The sequence below is a fragment of the Ovis aries genome, chromosome 11 (genome assembly GCF_016772045.2).
Source record: "Ovis aries strain OAR_USU_Benz2616 breed Rambouillet chromosome 11, ARS-UI_Ramb_v3.0, whole genome shotgun sequence".
Taxonomy (NCBI): domain Eukaryota; kingdom Metazoa; phylum Chordata; class Mammalia; order Artiodactyla; family Bovidae; genus Ovis; species Ovis aries.
In genome coordinates, this window is record NC_056064.1 from 7,667,761 (window position 1) to 7,685,400 (window position 17,640).

Sequence of the window (17,640 nt, forward strand, 5' to 3'; positions counted from 1 at the left end):
CCTGCTGTATGCCAAGCGTTCTGCTGTGCTGTGCTTAGTCGCTCAGTTGTGTCTGACTCTTTGCAAGCCTTCCAGGCTACTCTGCCTTTGGGGATTCTCCAGGCAAGAATACTGGAGTGGGTTGCCATGCCCTCCTCCAGGGGGTCTTCCCACCCTAGGGATTGAAGCCAGGTCTCCCACACTGTGGGCAGATTCTTTATCTGTGGAATCACAAGGGAAGCCCAAGAATACTGGAGTGGGTAGCCTGTCCCTTCTCCAGGGGATCTTCCCGACCCAGGAATCGAACCGGGGTCTCTTGAGTTGCAGGCAGATTCTTTACCAGCTGAGCTGCCACATAAGCCCAAGTATCCTGCCAGGAGGCTGCAAAGATGGAGCACATTCTGGGTCTTTGGAGGCACCTCTACCTGGGGAGGCGGGCTTGGTGGAGCCACCCTCCCGCGCTTTCTATGGGATCCTGACAACTGCTGGTGAGGTGGGCACCAGGGGCTGCGAATCAGCAGAGCTGGACTGGAACTCAGGCCTTCCAGACTCTAGGCTGATCTTTTCTCTGCATGTGGTGCCTCAGCTTCCCTTTCTGAAGCCAACTCGCCTGTGCCCAGCAGGAGGCGGCCTCCACCGGGCTCTGCTGAAGGAAGGGGAGGCCGAGGGAGGTGGGCAGCAGCCGGGGGGAGAAGCCGGGTGTGCTGCTGAGACGGAGTTGGCCCGCGGGACTGGCTCCCGGGCATGAGGAACGGAGCTGGTAAAAGTGAGAGCAGAGAAGGCCTCCCGATAGGCAGTCTGCAAGTACGTCCTATGTGCAAGTCTTGTCTGGTTTTTGTTCTTTAATAGGTGATGAACACAATACATGATTCCAAAGAAGAACGGAGAGAAGAGGGCACAGCCACCTCCTTTCCTGTCCCCCAGACACACGTCTCCTCTTCGGGGGACTGTTAGGAGGTTCCCCTGTTCCTGCTCAGCACATGTGAGCGATAGGGCGATGCAAACCACGGCCACAGGGCAGGCCTGAGTCTGTGAACGGTGTTATCTGCACAGAGCAGCAGCTGTGTGTGTACTGTCTAGGGCTGCTTTGCTGCTGCAGCCACGCAGCTGAGCACCTTGGATAGAGGCCACCCCGCAAAGCCCCCAATACCCAGTCCTTTATAGAAAAAGTTGACGGACCGCTCCCCACTGTAAACATTTGTGCATTGTTCCCCCCCACCCAAAATTTAAGTCACTATGTCCTGCCTCTTTCAACTAGAAATTCCTTTGTTGAGAATTCCAGAGCCTCAGTTTCCTTGGGATGGTGTCTTGGCGGCGGCCCCTGTTGAAGGTCTTGTTCCTGAGCAGGTGACCAGGCTGGAGCCTGGGGTGGAGCAGGCAGCAAAGACTGGGCCACCCCTCAATGAGCTGGCAGCACCTGAAGGGACGCTCAGGCCCCCCATGTCTTCCTCTTAATAAGACTCCCGGTGATTCGTGTGTACAGCAGGGTCTGAGAAACACTGATCCAAGGGTTGTCAGTCATGTCCAGTCTTGGCTGTGTATTTGGAATCGCCTCAAAAACCACCTATGCCTGGGACCCATTCTCAGAGATGCAGATTTTTAAAAATTGTTTATTTGGCTGCGCTGGGTCTTGGTTGAGTCACACGGAATTTTTCCACGCGGTGCACGGAGCCTCTCCAGTGGTGGCTTGCGGGTTTTGTTGCTCTGCAGCATATTAGAGCTTTGTTCCTTGACCAGGGATCGAACCCTTGTCCCCTGCATTGCAAGGTGGATTCTTACCACTGGACCACCAGGCAGTCCCCAGAGATGCAGATTTAATTGATCTCAACAGCCTGGGCATTTATTTTATATATATTTAATATTAAATATATATTATATATATATATATATATAATCTTCCCTGGTGGCTCAGCTGGTAAAGAACCTGCCTGCAATGCAGGAGACATATGTTCGATCCCTGGAGACGGGAATGGCAATCCACTCCGGTATTCTTGCCTGGGACATCCCTTGGACAAAGGAGCCTGGCAGGCCACAGTCCATGGGGTTGCAAAGAGCTGGATGTGACTGAGCGACCAACACTTTCACGACTTTCACTTTCCATATTAACATATATATAATACACAAACGCACACATATAAATGATTGCCTTTGGAGTATAGCGTATACACTATATTTGTCTATAGAGTGCACAGATCTTGAGCAGAGAATGCAGACATTTTTTGCATAATCACACCTAGGGTAGCCATCATCCAGTGAAGAAAGAGGAACGCCTCCCGGGCTTCTCTCGCGACGTTTTCTGGTTGGGACCCCCTTCCGAGTAATCATCATTCTTCTGTCACCCTAGGGTTAGTTTCACCTGTTGGGGAGGGGTCACGCAGGAGGTGCGTGAGGTCGCGGTGCTGCGTGAGAGGTGACGTGCCTCGGTGGTGCCTTGCTTGCGAACTCCTCCCCGTGAACACGCCACAGCTCTCTGCTCCAGCCTTTGGACGACCGTCATTCCAGTTGCCACGTTCAGGCTGTAATGAATTGAAGTGCTGGGATTCCTTTTTGTGTTTTTAGTGGCCACGTGTATCCATTTCTCTTGAGCCCGCACCTGGGAGGGTGCTTGTTGGGCCATGGGGGAGGACCAGGTTTAACCTCAGTAGTTACTTGTATGCTGCTGCTGCTGCTGCTGCTGCTGCTAAGTCGCTTCAGCCGTGTCCGACTCTGTGCGACCCCACAGACGGCAGCCCACGAGGCTCCCCCGTCCCTGGGATTCTCCAGGCAAGAACACTAGAGTGGGTGCTCTGCAGGTGACTCTGATGTCCTGCTGTTGATTCCCAGTCACCTTCCAGTAAATTCCTCATCCACCTCTGTTTCTTGCCACCTGTAAGCCCTGTCTACCAGACGCTGGGCAGTTCCCACCCGACCCCTGAATCCCCTTCAGTGTTTAAATCTCTCCCAATCACCCCTATCGACGGGATTCTGTCCAGCCTCACTCGGGTATCTCCCCTGCCAGCAGCCTAGCTCAGGCTCTTGACCCAGTTCTTCCTCCTGGGCCCCCCAGGCGTGGACACAGTAGCAGTCGACCACAGGGATGTGGTATCTGTCAATTCCCAGCACCCTCCCTGTCTTGAGAGCCCTAACACTGGGTTGACAAGAGGGTGAGCAGGCATAAAGCCTATAAAGCGCTTTGCACAGGCACTGGTGGACAGTACTCAATAAATGATGCCCAAACGCGGATAACAGAACATTTCTGTCCTCACTCCAAGTTCTGATGGACACTATGGCGTCGAGAGCCTCACGATCTGATGCAGCAGCCTCTGACCACAGGCAAAGAGCTCTTGAAAAGTGACTTGTCCAAACTGAGGTGTGTTGTCAAGCATATGCTTTGTGAGAAAAATGATTACATGTTGAAATAATATTCTGGATGTAGTGGGTTAAAGAAAATACGCACCCTGTATTTTTTTCTTAAAAAAAATTTTTTTTGGTTTTTCTTTTTAAGTTGGATAATTGCTTGATTTGTTCTTTCTAAACATTTTTATGTTCTTTGTTTTTGGCTGCGCTGGGTCTCTGCTGCTGCGTGCAGGCTCTCGTTGCGGTGAGCTGGGGCTGCTCTCTGGCTGCAGAGCATGGCCTTCTCACTGCGGTGGCTTCTCTCGCTGTGGAGCCCAGGCTCCAGGGTGCGCAGGCTCGGTAGCCGTGGCGAACTGGTTTCATTGCTCCACAGCATGTACCGTCTTCCCAGACCAGGGATCGAACCCGCGTTCCCTGCATGTCAAAGTGGCTTCTTAACCACTGACCACCACGGAAGTCCTGGTGTTTTTAAATTTTTAATTTTTTTTTCTTTTTGTCTTTCTCTTCTTTCTTTCTTTGTGTTTGTAAATGGCTGATGGGCACGTGAAGGTGGCTCACGTGGATCAGAGGTTCCTGTTGGACCGTGCTGGGGAGAAGCACGTCGTTACAGGAGGTCACTTTTTCATACAGTCTTTCTCGGATTAGGGGCTCATGTCTTTTGCTTCAGCGTTTATCTGGAGTGACTCTTAAAAATGCAATGTGTGGGGTCCTAACCAGAAACTCTTATTGAGAGTGACACTGGGAATCTGCGTTTTCCACAACCTCCTCAGCTAATTCCTGCCCTCTTAAATATGAGATCCACTTCTAGAACTTGGGGCATTCAATAGTCCTCTTTAACAGGTGTGCTCCCTTGCTTCCGATTGTGAAAAGATGGAACTCTTATTTCCTACTTTGACTTGGCTGCCAGGAAGTGCTGAGGACTGCTTTGTGTTAGATTAAATCAGCAATTAATTCCTGTGTAACCCAGGTGGCTGTCTTGCTGTCTGCCAGTATGTCGGAACTGTCATGCCTTAGGTTGGAAGCATCTGGGGGACACACACCAAAGTTTGCATTGTTGAGATTCTGGCTTCAGAAGGCTGTCTTCCTGTTGCTTTTCTGCCTGTTGTTTGGAGGATAAAAAGAATCACTGAACTTCAATCAGAAGTATGCCTAAAGAAAAAAAGAAAGGAAGAAAGAAAGAAGAGTTAACCAAGGGAAATGCGCTCCACACAAGTCAACAATTTCCTGAGTCATTTACAAGGGTCTGCAATTCATCCTGCGCAGATTGCTGCCACTGTGGCCTTAGACCACTAGATGGCACCATAGCACCAGTTTCTGGAAGTGTTCCCTCCCTCTGACTTCCTCTCCCAACTGATTGTCTCTGAACAGTGGTTCTTCAAGTAAAGTCTCAATCTCAGAATTTATTAGAAATGCAAATTCTCAGGTTCTACCCCAGATCCAAATGGCATCCCACTCCAGTATTCTTGCCTGGAGAATCCCATGGACAGAGGAGCTTGGTAGGCTACAGTCCACGGGTTGCAAAGAGTTGGACACGACTGAGCGACTTCACTTTCACCCCAGATCCACTGAGTCAGAATCTACTTTAACGTACCAGCCAGGTAGCTCTGCTGCACGTAACGTTTGAGAATCACTGTCCTAAAATCTACCTTGGGGTTCAGTTCAATTCAGTTCAGTCGCTCAGTCGTGTCCGACTCTTTGCAACCCAATGGACTGTAGCGTACCAGGCCTCCCTGTCCATCACCAACTCCTGGAGCTTACTCAAACTCATGGCCATTGAGTCGGTGATACCATCCAACCATCTCATCCTCTGTCATCCCCTTCTCCTCCTACCTTTAATCTTTCCCAAACAACCCAGAGGGTCTTTTCCAATGAGTCAGTTCTTCACATCAAGTGGCCAAAGTATTGGGGTTTCAGCTTCAGCATCAGTCCTTCCAATGAATATTCGGGATTGATTTCCTTTAGAATAGACTGGTTGGATCTCCTTGCAGTCCAAGAGACCCTCAAGAGTCTTCTCCAGCACCACAGTTCAAAAGCGTCAATTCTTCAGCGCTCAGCCTTCTTCACAGTCCAACTCTCACATCCATACATGACTACTGGAAAAACCATAGCTTTGACTAGACAGACCTTTGTCAGCAAGGTAATGTCTCTGCTTTTGAATATGCTATCTAGGTTGGTCATAACTTTTCTTCCAAGGAGTAAGCATCTTTTAATTTCATGGCTGCAGTCACCATCCACAGTGATTTTGGAGCCCAAAAACATAAAGTCTGTCACTGCTTCTGCTGTTTCCCCATCTATTTCCCATGAAGTGATGGGACCTGAGGCCATGATCTTCGTTTTCTGAATGTTGAGCTTTAAACCAACTTTTTCACTCTCCTCTTTCACTGTCATCAAGAGGCTTTTTAGTTCCTCTTCACTTTCTGCCATAAGGGTGGTGTCATCTGCATATCTGAGGTGATTGATATTTCTCCCAGCAATCTTGATTCCAGCTTGTGATTCTTCCAGTCCAGCGTTTCTCATGATGTACTCTGCATAGAAGTTAAACAAGCAGGGTGACAATATACAGCGTTAACGTACTCCTTTTCCTATTTGGAACCATTCTGTTGTTCCATGTCCAGTTCTAACTGTTGCTACTTGACCTGCATGCAGACTTCTCAGGAGACAGGTCAGATGGCCTGGTATTCCCATCTCTTTAAGAATGTTCCACAGTTTGTTGTGATACACACAAAAGCTTGGGCGTAGTCATAAAGCAGAAGTTTTTCTGGAATTTTCTTGCTTTTTTGATGATCCAGTGGATGTTGGTAATTTGATCTCTGGTTCCTCTGCCTTTACTGAATCCAACTTGAACATCTGGAAGTTCACGGTTCATGTACTATTGAAGCCTGGCTTGGAGAATTTTGAGCATTACTTTACTAGCATGTGAGATGAGTGCAATTGTACAGTAGTTTGAACATTCTTTGGCATTGCCTTTCTTTGGGATTGGAATGAAAAATGAACCTTTTCCAGTCCTGTGGCCACTGCTGAGTTTTCCAAATTTGCTGCCATATTGAGTGCAGCATTTTCACAGCATCATCTTTTAAGATTTGAAGTAGTTCAACTGAAATTCATTTCCCTCCACTAGCTTTGTTCGTAGTGATGCTTCCTAAGGCCCGCTTGACTTCACACTCCAGGATGTCTGTCTCTAGGTGGGTGATCACATCATCGTCGTTATCTGGGACATGAAGATCTTTTTTGTACAGTTCTTCTGTGTATTCTTGGCACTTCTTAATATCTTCTGCTTCTGTTAGGTCCATACCATTTCTGTCCTTTATCGAGCCCATCTTTGCATGAAATGTTCCCTTGGTATCTCTAATTTTCTTGAAGAGATCTCTAGTCTTTCCCATTCTGTTGTTTTCCTCTGTTTCTTTGCATTGATTGCTGAGGAAGGCTTTCTTTTCTCTCCTTGTTATTCTTTGGAACTCTGTATTCAAATGAGTACATCTTTCCTTTTCTCCTTTGCCTTTTGCCTCTTTTCTTTTCTCAGCTATTTGTAAGGCCTCCTCAGACACCCATTTTTCTGTTTTGCATTTCTTTTTCTTGGGGATGGTCTTGATCACTGCCTCCTGTACAATGTCACAAAACTCCATCCATAGTTCTTCAGGCACTCTGTCTATCAGATCTAATCCCTGGAATCTATTTGTCACTTCTACTGTATATTTGCAAGGGGTTTGACTTAGGTTATACCTGAATGGTCTAGTGGTTTTCCCACTTTCTTCAATTTAAGTCTGAATTTGGCAATAAGGAGTTCATGATCTGAGCCATAGTCAGCTGAAGAAGCTGAAGTTGAACGGTTCTATGAAGACCTACAAGACCTTCTAGAACCAACACCCAAACAAGATGTCCTTTTCATCATAGGGGACTGGAATGCAAAAGTAGGAAGTCGAGAGACACCTGGAGTAACAGGCAAATTTGGTCTTGGAGTACAAAATGAAGCAGGGCAAAGGCTAACAGGGTTTTGCCAACAGAACGCACTGGTCATAGCAAACACCCTCTTCCAACAACACAAGAGAAGACTCTACACGCTAGCAAAGTTCTGGTCAAAATTCTCCAAGCCAGGCTTCAACAGTACGTGAACCTTGGGGTAGTTTGAATGAATGAAGGTAAGTGGAAGTGGCTAGAGGCCTTGCTGGAGAAAGGAGAGGTGAGTTGGGGGAGAGGGGAGGCTGGGAAGGGAGACAGTGAAGGCCAGTGGTGCAGGGACAGGTCCACACTGTCCATATTTGGATCGGGCTGGTCCAAATAGGGGAACAGTTAGGGAAAAGGGAATGGGTGGCGATTTTATATCTTTCTTTTCAGGTTAGGCATGTCAAATGGTATCAGCTGGATGGGGGTAGAAAGGGAGTCACTAGGGAACCCCCACCTTAGATGAAAGGTCCTGAGCAGCGAAAAGAAGCGCAGGCTGCTCAGCCTAGGTCTCCATTATGGATGGCTATTTGTTTCTGCCCATTCTGAAATTTCACCAAAGCAGCCACTGTTAATGAACTAAAATCTTGCAACCCTCTCGAGATGATCCACAAAGATGGATGCTCCGAAATCAAAAAGAACCTTGAGACGAGGGGGAAAGATTACTAGTATATTAAAATTGTGTCTCTATCAAGCCTATCAGTATCCTAAGGGGAGGCCAGTGCCAGAATTAATTCATATCTTCTTTTCTTTTTTTGAACGCAGACAAAAATTCCTCTCGCAGGTGGTTCCTGCTCTTTCAAAGGAGCAATGCATCATGCAAATAATTTTTTTTCAGCTGTGACGTGTACAGTTTAGTGTGATTTATTTTTGATGTCAGAAACAAAATGGAAAGTTGGCGCTTTAAAAACGAGCGTGGCTGGCTGAATAAATAAATAATCTGCTCTTGGCCAGAACCTGCCAGTGCCTCCTTAATTGCCCATTGATTCTTTAATTCTCTGCACTTTAACATCTGCGGAAATTAAGAGGCCACAGAGCAGGGAGATGTCTTTTGTTAAACAAATGAAGGAAGCTGGGTTTTAGAAGGTGTCGCTCTTCCTGAGCTCTGACCTGGCATTTAAAGGCGGGAGGAGGAAAGCCAGGAGCCCTCCGGTGGTTTCTTTCGGAGCAGGCGGGCCTCGCTTGTTTCCAGCCATGAATATTTATGGTCCGTTTTCAGCCCTGAGAACACGGAGCGACTTAGTACCGGGACATCGTGCGTGCCTCCTGGGGTTTCCTGGGCACAGGGAGGAGGCCTGGCGAGGTCTCCCTCTGGAAGGTCAGGGATTGATGTTTTACCCTCACCCACTAACCTGAGTGGACAGGCCGCACGTCCCGGGGAGCCACCTCCATTTCTCGCAGGAAGGGAAACCTCCCCGGAAGATTTCTTTATCCGCATTTCCAGGCCGGATGGAGACACCAGCCATTCTCACCACCCTCAGAAGAGACCCTTGGTGTGTCCCCAAAAGGCTTCCAGAGCCCCGTGGCCTCCAGAGCATCCGAGCTCACCACCACCCTTAACCTTCATCGGTTATTCCAAACTTTGTGGAAAGTTCGAGTGTTCTCTCCATGCCTCTGCTAAGACGGTCTCTGGCGCTGCTTGTCTCTTCTCCTGACACGTGAGGTTCTCGCTTCTAGGAAAGTACTTCTGAGTTCTTTCCATCCCCGGACTCCCAGCCTCCTACCCAGATGTGGAATGGTGGCCTTCCCACCCCCACTGGGCCACTGAGGCGCTCGGAACACCCTTCTGCTGAGACATTGCCTCCTACTATTTGCGAGTCCCTAGGGAGCAGGGCCCATCTTCTATTTCTGCACCTGGTCTATGAGACACCCCAGAACGTCATCGGCACTCAAAAGTGTTTGGTTGAATGAATGAATGATGAAGTGCAGCAGACCTCAGGTGGATACTATAGAAACTCAGTTAACAGGGGATGGAACCCTCCAAAGGGAATTCCATGACTGTTTTCTAGCTTTTTTGGCTGAGACTGGCTAAAAGCTGCGGATCTTAACTCCCTGGGCCTCAGTTTGCTCATCAGTGAATTAGGGTCAATAATACCAGCACCTTCTCAAATTGTGGGAGTTTAACATAGTTTCCGGCATCTAGGATGCACTTGATATTTTGTTTATTATTTATACCCTTCAGCTGTTAAATGGTGTACAGGCAGCACCAGCTGAGTGGTCCTCTGGAGAAGTCTCTCAGAAGACAACACCATCGTCAGCTGCTTCTGTGGGTTCTTGCAGGGTGGGGTCCACCCCCTGTCCCTGGATCCAGGGGACCCATTATTCCCTTCCACACTCAAGACCCAGCTCCTGGTCCCCTCACCACTCCCCCCTTGAGCCACCGTGGGAGGCCTCCTGGGCCGTAATTATGGCTCCAGGGGGACCCCGCTTCCAGATGCCCTTTCCTTCTCAGCTGGGAAGCCCCCCCATCCCAGCATACGTCCTCAGCTGGCTGCCTGCAGACGCCTCCCCTTTCTCAGTCCCAATTCCCCTTTCCATCAGCGTCTCCATTACATTCGAATTCTCGCCCTTCCACTTATCAAATCAGCATCGCACCTGCCTGTCTCTGCCACTGTCAACATCCCTGCCTGTGTGCCGCCTGCAGCCTGGGGCCCACCGCTCCCCCCTCTCCAGCAATTATGATTCCCTCCCCAGCTCACGTCGAAAGTCTTTGTTCTTCTCCCTGAACGTTCAAGTTAATTTCTACCGACTGTTTATTCAGCCTTTGTACTGGCGGGCTCGCTACTTACTCAGGAAGCGAAGCCCCTGGAGGGAGAGAGTGGGGGCGCTGCACAGCACTTTAGGACAGGAAGGAGACACTTCAGAGAGCAGGGAGGGAGGCAGGCGCTGGGGGGGCCCTGGGCGCGGGCCAGGGCCCGGGAGATGGGCCCAGGCACTGCTTTTGGGGTTAGCATCCCAGGGGTGGATGAGGGTGTAAGCGTGTGTGCGTATGCGTGTGGACGCGCATGCACGTGCGGTGGCGAACCTGTGTGCGTCTGTAGGAGGCTGCAAAGCATAGCTGTCCGTGGCCACACGTGCCTCTCAGTTGCTCTTCTGTTCCACCCAGCATTTGGAGTTTGGAAAGGGGTTCTGGGCAGGCAGCCTCACCCTGCTCTGGAGCAGAGACGAGGTGGTCCAACAGGGAGGGGCACAGAGGCGAATGGGAAGCCGTGATGGGGGAGGGCTGGGCGGGGTGGCCCAGGAGAAGCCCCGAGGAAGAGGAGGCCTTTCCAAGCTGTCTGCTGGGAGACGCTGCTGAGACGCTGCAGCCTTCACTGAAGACTCAGTTTGGGGAGCAGCAGCTTTGTATTTGAGGTTGCTTGGAGGGTAGCCGTGTGTGCAGAGAAGACGTGTCTCATGTATGAACCAGTGCCGGGGTGCGGATTCAGCCACAGCCAGGGCTGGAAGCCTACAACTTCCAACAGCTGGGAATTTTGAGAAATCTTGGTGAGAGCTTCGGCCTGTGCGATGAGGGGGTTGAATCAATGTCACCCCTTAAGGGAGCCTGGGATGCTCTATATAAACACATGTGTACACATCAGAATATGTTAATATAGAAAATGAATAAATGCAGAATTTTATATAACATGTATGCACGCTAAGTTGCTCCAGTTGTGTCCGATTCTGCTACCCCGTGGACTGTAGCCCTCCAGGCTCCTCTGTGGGATTCTCCAGGCAAGGATACTGGAGCGAGTCGCCATGCCCTCCTCCAGGGGATCTTCCCGACCCCGGGATTGAACCGGCATCTCTTACGTCTCCTGCTTTGGCAGGCGGGTTCTAGGCACACTAGTGCCACTGGGAGGCCCTGTATAACATAGTCTGTATAAATTAAGACCTCTCTGGTGGCCCAGTCAAGAATCCGTCTGCAATGCAGGAGACCTGGGTTCGATCCCTGGGTCGGGAAGATTCCCCTGGAGAAGGGAATGGCAACCCACTCCAGTATCCTTGCCTGGGAAATCCCATCAGCAGAAGATACTGGCAGGCTACAGTCTGTGAGGTTGCAAAGATTTGGACACAACCACCACCACCATGTATAAATTATACACAGCATGTTAAATATAAATGTATGAACTCATATACGATAAAATATAAAATACATAAAAATCAAATATATTTGTATAATACAAATACATCAAAGTTATAGATATTATAGTATATAATCATGTCTATAATTATACATGAAATACAGAACGTATAATCATGTTTTAAATATGTATAAATGTGGATATATACATAAAATATAATAAAACCTTGGACCATAAAATAAAGTCACTCTTTTTGTTTTTCCCCTTCTATCTCTAACTTTTACTTGGAGTGTTTACTCCGTTTTCGTTTCCCAACTCTGTGTATAATTGATGCATAATTGGTATACAGTAAGCTGCACATATTTAAAGCACACAACTCGATAAATGTTGGCATATGGGCACACCTGCGAAGCCATTGCCAGCCAAGATACTGAACATGCCCATCACTCCCCCAATTTTCTCCAGCCCCTGTGTGACCCCGCTGCTTGCTCCCCACCTCCCTCCCATCCCCAGGCGATCAGCAGTCTGCTTTCACTGCAGATGAGCTTGTGTTTCCTGGGACTTTGTATACACAGAACCGAACAGTGTGTGCTCATTTCTGCCTGGCTCCTTTCACTCAGCCCCCTTTGTGGAGACCGTGTTGGTGCCCGCGTCAGGGCCCCTTCCTTTTTATCGCTGAGATCCGCTGAACAGATGGACCACACTTTGTTTATTCAGTCATGTGCAGAAGGAGACTTGGGTTTAATATTCACGTGAAAGTATCTCTACCCGCCGCCCCACCATGCAGTGAATCGTAGGAGGTTCCTCTTGCTTCCCAAGTTTCTCTTTATTTCTCAAGGGCCCGAAGAGGTGCAGAGTTCATTTCTCCAAGGTAAGTTCAGGGCCTGCCGCCAGCACAAGGGCACCTGCCTGGGAGGTGCCCCGCGTCACTTCGCCCCCATCAGCTCCTCCCGGGGGCAGGCTGGCCACGGGAGGCTGCCTAACACCACGCCTTGCGTCTGCAGCTCCCCAGTCTCAGGGAGCCGGGTCAGGAGAGGTGCCGGCGGCTGGCCTGGCGTGGTACCCAGGTCGCTCCTCCTCTCCCGGCTCTCTTCATGCAGGGACGTATCTGAGACTCCCCACTGTGTGTCGGGGTGTATTCTGGGCTGTACCCGGGAGTCACACGTGGTTACACTCGTGAAAGCTCACACTACGGGTGCTCAGCCCCTGCTGCTGACCTAGAGCCTCAGTGCGGCCCAAGAGTCTCTAGCTGTTGTTTCCGGAAGGCTCCGGGCCGCCCCTCACGTTCCGTCCAGGCTCCTAAGTGGCTCCCCGCCCCCACCCTCCCTGCAGCCTCAGGAGCGCTCTTGCTGTTTCTCAAGCACACGGCGTGTTCCTGCCTCAGGCCCTTCGCGCTTGCCACTCCCTCTGCTAGAACGTTCTCCCCCGACATCTGCTCCTCCTTTACCTAAACTTTCACCCCCGCAGCTTTTCATATCTCCTTTCCCACTTTTTTTCCCTCTAGGCCTCACCATCTAACATGTCGTGCAGCTGACTTCCCTCTCTCTTGTTTATCATTGTCTCCTGCACTGGATTCTACGCTCTGGGAGGGCAATAATTTGCCTGATCCATCGGTAGCCCTAGCTCCCAGACCGCCGGGCACGTACCAGGTGCTTAAATACTTGTTGAAAGAACGAACAAATAGGTGGATGCCTGGCTCCTGTCCATTCCATTGGAGAAGAGCATCCCAGTCCCTTCAGGACGAATAGCCTGAAGAGGCAATTTCAACCTAAAAAGGGTGTGAAGCTTCCACACTAAAGAGCTGGGGACTTGGCTCTTTTTAGCAAGTCCTGGTAGAGCCACCAGTGCCGGAACGGTGCCCCCTGGGGCTGCCAGGGTCGAATCAACTCCATGGGTCGGCTCCTCCAGGTGTCTGCAAACTGTTTACAAAAACAGTGAAATCTGAATAAAATCTAGCTTTCGCTTAATAGCAACACACCCAGGTTGGTTTCTTATTTCTGACAAATAAGCACTGCAATGCATGACGGCAAATATTAGGAGAAAATGAAATTAACTGGATGCACATATTCAGGAACTCTTGGGGCCATAAGTCCTCTGTGAAGATAAAATTAGCAAAAGAAAAAGGTTATTTTAAAAATTTTTATTGCGTTAGTAAATGTGAGCGAGTGTTAGTGGCTCAGCTGTGTCCAGCTCTTTGCAACCCCATGGGCTGTAGTCCGCCAAACTCCTCTCCACGGGATTCTCCAGGCAAGAATACTGGAGTGGGTTGCCATGCCTTTCTCCAGGGGGTCTTCCTGACCCAGGGATTAAAACTGGGTCTCCTGCATTGCAGGCAGATTCTTTACCATTTGAGCCACCAGGGAAGCATTAGTAAATTAAATTCATAAAAAATACAAATTTGAAATTATGGGCAACCATTATCTTCTACAATAGGGAACTTATTGCTATCTGTTGCTTTGGTTACACAGCATTGGAAAAAAACCTCGACTTCCTCAGTGGAGCAGTTGAAAAACGGCAGCAGATTTAACAGCTGCCGCCCTGCGGTCTCAGGATGTACTGGGCTGAAAGGAGGAAGGTGGGATCTCACTCTGAGGTCTGTGAAGCCAGCGCCTGGAGGGTTAATATTTTGTACAAAGCACATTGGAATGTGCGTGTTGTTTCCTTCAGTTTCAAAACAGTTTAAAATCTCTTTGAAAGGTGACATTTGCATCTGAATTTGTAGAGCCCACCTGAAGCCTCTCTAGGGCTTTGCCAAAAGCACACTTCGAAAACCACAGGTCTAATCACAAGTTCCCATTTTACAGAATAAACTGAGGCCTGGAGAGAAAGGACTAAGGTCTTACAACAAGTCCAGGGCCCGTCCAGGTTTTCCTTTTTCCAGCCATGAGGTTTATTCCTGTGGATGGATGTGACCGGATTATACTTTTTAACTGCTGCATAGAAAGTCTTTGAATGCTGCAGCTTATGTTTTTCTCTTGATGTCATTGACTCTATTTCCATTTTTTCAAAGCCCCAGTGAAACATCTTAAGCATATTTCCTCACTCACACGTCTAGAGCTTCTCTGTGTGTGTTAGTTGCTCAGTTGTGTCCAACTCTTTGCACTCCCATGGACTACAGCCTGCCAGGCTCCTCTGTCCAGGGAATTCTCCAGGCAAGAATACCAGAGTGGGTTGCTGTTTCCTCCTCCAGGGCATCTTCCCAACCCAGGGATCGAACCCGAGTCTCCTGCATTGCAGGCAGATTCTTCACTATCTGAGCCACCAGGGATAGAGCTTCTTTCTGTAGGACTCAATTTCTAAATTGCAGGATATACATACTCTCAACTTCACCAGAAAACACCAGATCATTCTCTGAGTGCTTGTAAGAATCACACCTCGGGACCTCCCTGGCCATCCAGTGGTTGAGACTCTATGCTTCCAGTGTAGAGGGTCTGGGTTCAATCCCTGATCGGAGAACTAGGATCCCATATGCTGCAGAGCCAAAAACGAAACAAATCAAAACAAAACAAAAACCTATGCCTGTTGTGATAGTTGCGCAATTCTGCAAATATACCCAAAATCATAGAATTGTGCAAATGAAGCAAGGGAACTTACTTGCTATGGTATGCAAATTGTAACTCAAAAATTTAAGAAGAGAAGAATTACATGCCTCCAGAGCAGAGCACACCCTCTGACTCCCCCTCCACCTGTATCGGAGTTGTCAGGAAAGAAAGGAGCGGAGCCCCTCAATTCCTCTAGTGTGATACCCTTCCCTCTTGAAACCTTGATGGTCCCAGAGCTGAGTTCTTGCCCTAAGCCGGTCCCCACTTGCAGGGTGGCCTTGGGTGAGTCAATTCCCAGCCCTCCAAACCAAGTCTGACTCTCATCTGTGATGTGGGGACGAAGGCCTAGCTCAGAGACTCATAATCTGAATGTTTTCACTCAAAATTAAAACGTCACCACCTTCCCCATAAAAACAGACATACTTACGGATTTCCATGATTGAGAAAATACGCCACCATGCTAGGCTACTCTGAGCTCATGAATGATTTACAATGAATTTGTATTTCATTAAACACGGCAATGTGCATTACATTTTGAAATGGTCATAAAGGTATCTGTGATCAACTTGTTTCTTCATCACCATGTTTTATACGCACCTGCACCCCTGCGCCAGCGTCCTCAGTCACCTCTCCATCCGCGGCCGGAAACTGCTGGACTAGAGACGTCAGTGACGGGGAAGCTGGCCTCATCTCTTCAGAAAGGACCTGGATCCTGCTTTTGCTGTCTGCCACGGTGCCTAGCTTCCTGGGGCCCTAGTTTATAGTCACGTGTGCATGCGTGCACAGGGCACTATTCTGAGCACACGTCATGTACTAAATTACACGCAGAAAGCAGTCTCTGACCCCGTGACCTCTAAATGCTAGTTCTTATTATTGCAATTAATCCTCCCAACAACCCTGCAAGGGAGTTATCATTCATTCATTTATTTGGAGATTTATATCTCATTTATTTGTTAGATATTTATGGAACGTGACCGTGTTCCAGGCTTCGATTAGGCACTGGAGAGACATCAGGGAACAAAAACGGTCGCAAATCTCTGCCTTGAGCATACCATTATTCTGGTTTTACGCTCAGGGATGCGGGAGCACAGGGAGGTTAAATGCCTTTTCTGAGTAAGAGAGAAGGTAAAATCCCTTCACTTTCACCCGGGAACTGCTTCTCCTCGCACCCAGTCCGTCCATGAGATGCCTGCAGGAGCTGCTCTGGTCTCTCACAGTCCCGCTTATGGCCCCTGGACCAGGCAGAGGGCAGGAGTTCAGGTCCGTGGGGTTTTGGATCTGGGATCAGAGAAACACAGAGTCAGCCCCTGGAAGCAATGAGAGAACTTGGGGACATTTTCTTCTGTGTGGAGGAGGTCACTCTGGAGGGACCCAGAAGCAAGGCATGGAGAGGTGCCGGAGAGACAGACAGACACGCCGGTGTCATCTCTCCAGACTCAGCCATTCCTGAGACCTGGCCATATTCCTCTCTGGATTCCCGGACACCCCAGTACTGTTAGACCAAAATCTCCATTTTGGCTTCAATTTGCACCCAAAGCGCTCCTCGTTAGTTAGCAGACTGGGAGCGGCCAGGGCCTGGAGAGAAGGTGCTCCAAGCCTCTGTGAGCGCCTGCCACACCCTAGCCTTGCCTTTTGGCATCTGGAGCTGAGACTGTCCTGTTCTTAGATAACTTTGCAATAGATTCTCTACCTCTGGAGCATGTGGCTGCCACCTAACTCTTAATAAATCAGACGGGCGCTTTCTGCATGGAAAAGGGCCTCAGCCATACATCATTTTTGTTTTCCTCTTGGGGAGAACAGCCATGCTACAGCAATAACCTGCCACGTATATGTCTCAAAGCCCTATTTATATAGCCATATGGATAAATACATATAAATAGGACTGTGGAATAATAGATTACGGGATCTGCTCAGCCATAGAAGACTTATGGGGCTTTCAGGACCTAACGGCGGCCTGATTCAGTAAGAAAAATGGATCTTCAGCAGGATGTGGCCAAGAATTAGGTGAGCTCGTAACCTGATGGAGAGCCCGCCCAGGAGATGGGGAGGAGGGGAGGACCGGGCGAGGACACAGGAGCTCCGGCACGGCGGACCGCGGGGGCTGGGCCGCGCAGGGCTGCAGAGAGCCACGGGCCCTGAGCTGTCTTCCCAGCTCAGCCCCGAGTTTGCTCTGTGACCTTGGGCAGGTCGCTTGCCTTCTCTGAGCCTTGGTTCCTCCTTCCAGTGGTTCCCAGCCTTTGTGGCACCACGGGCCAGTTTCCTGGTAGATAGTTTTTGCACAGATGACTGAAGGGGTGGGGAGTGGTTTGGGGATGACTCAAGCACATCACATTTACTGTGCACTCTATTTCTATTATTATGACATCGGCTCTACCTCAGACCATCAGGCATTAGATCCCAGAAGTTGGCAAGCCCTGCTCGAAGTCCTGTTTTTCCCGCTCTGACATTAAAATGCCTCTGAGCTGCAAGGTTGCTGCCCTCGGAGGTTGGGCAGACCTCAGGAAGGTGGAGGTGTTCTCCCAGGCCTTGAAGCATCACTGGTGCGTCCCCTGAAGCTGTATTTCTCAGTAGAGACCTGCAGCCACAGGCCCAGATGCCGTGGGGCCATCTAAATGGCAATAACAACAGCTGACACTGCTATTTGTCGTTTAGTTGCAAAGTCGTGGCCGACTCTTTTGCAACCCTTCGGACTGTAGCCCACCAAGCTCCTCTGTCCATGGAGTTCCCGAGCAAGAATACTCAAGAGGGTTGGCATTTCCTTCTCCAGGGGCTCTTCCTGA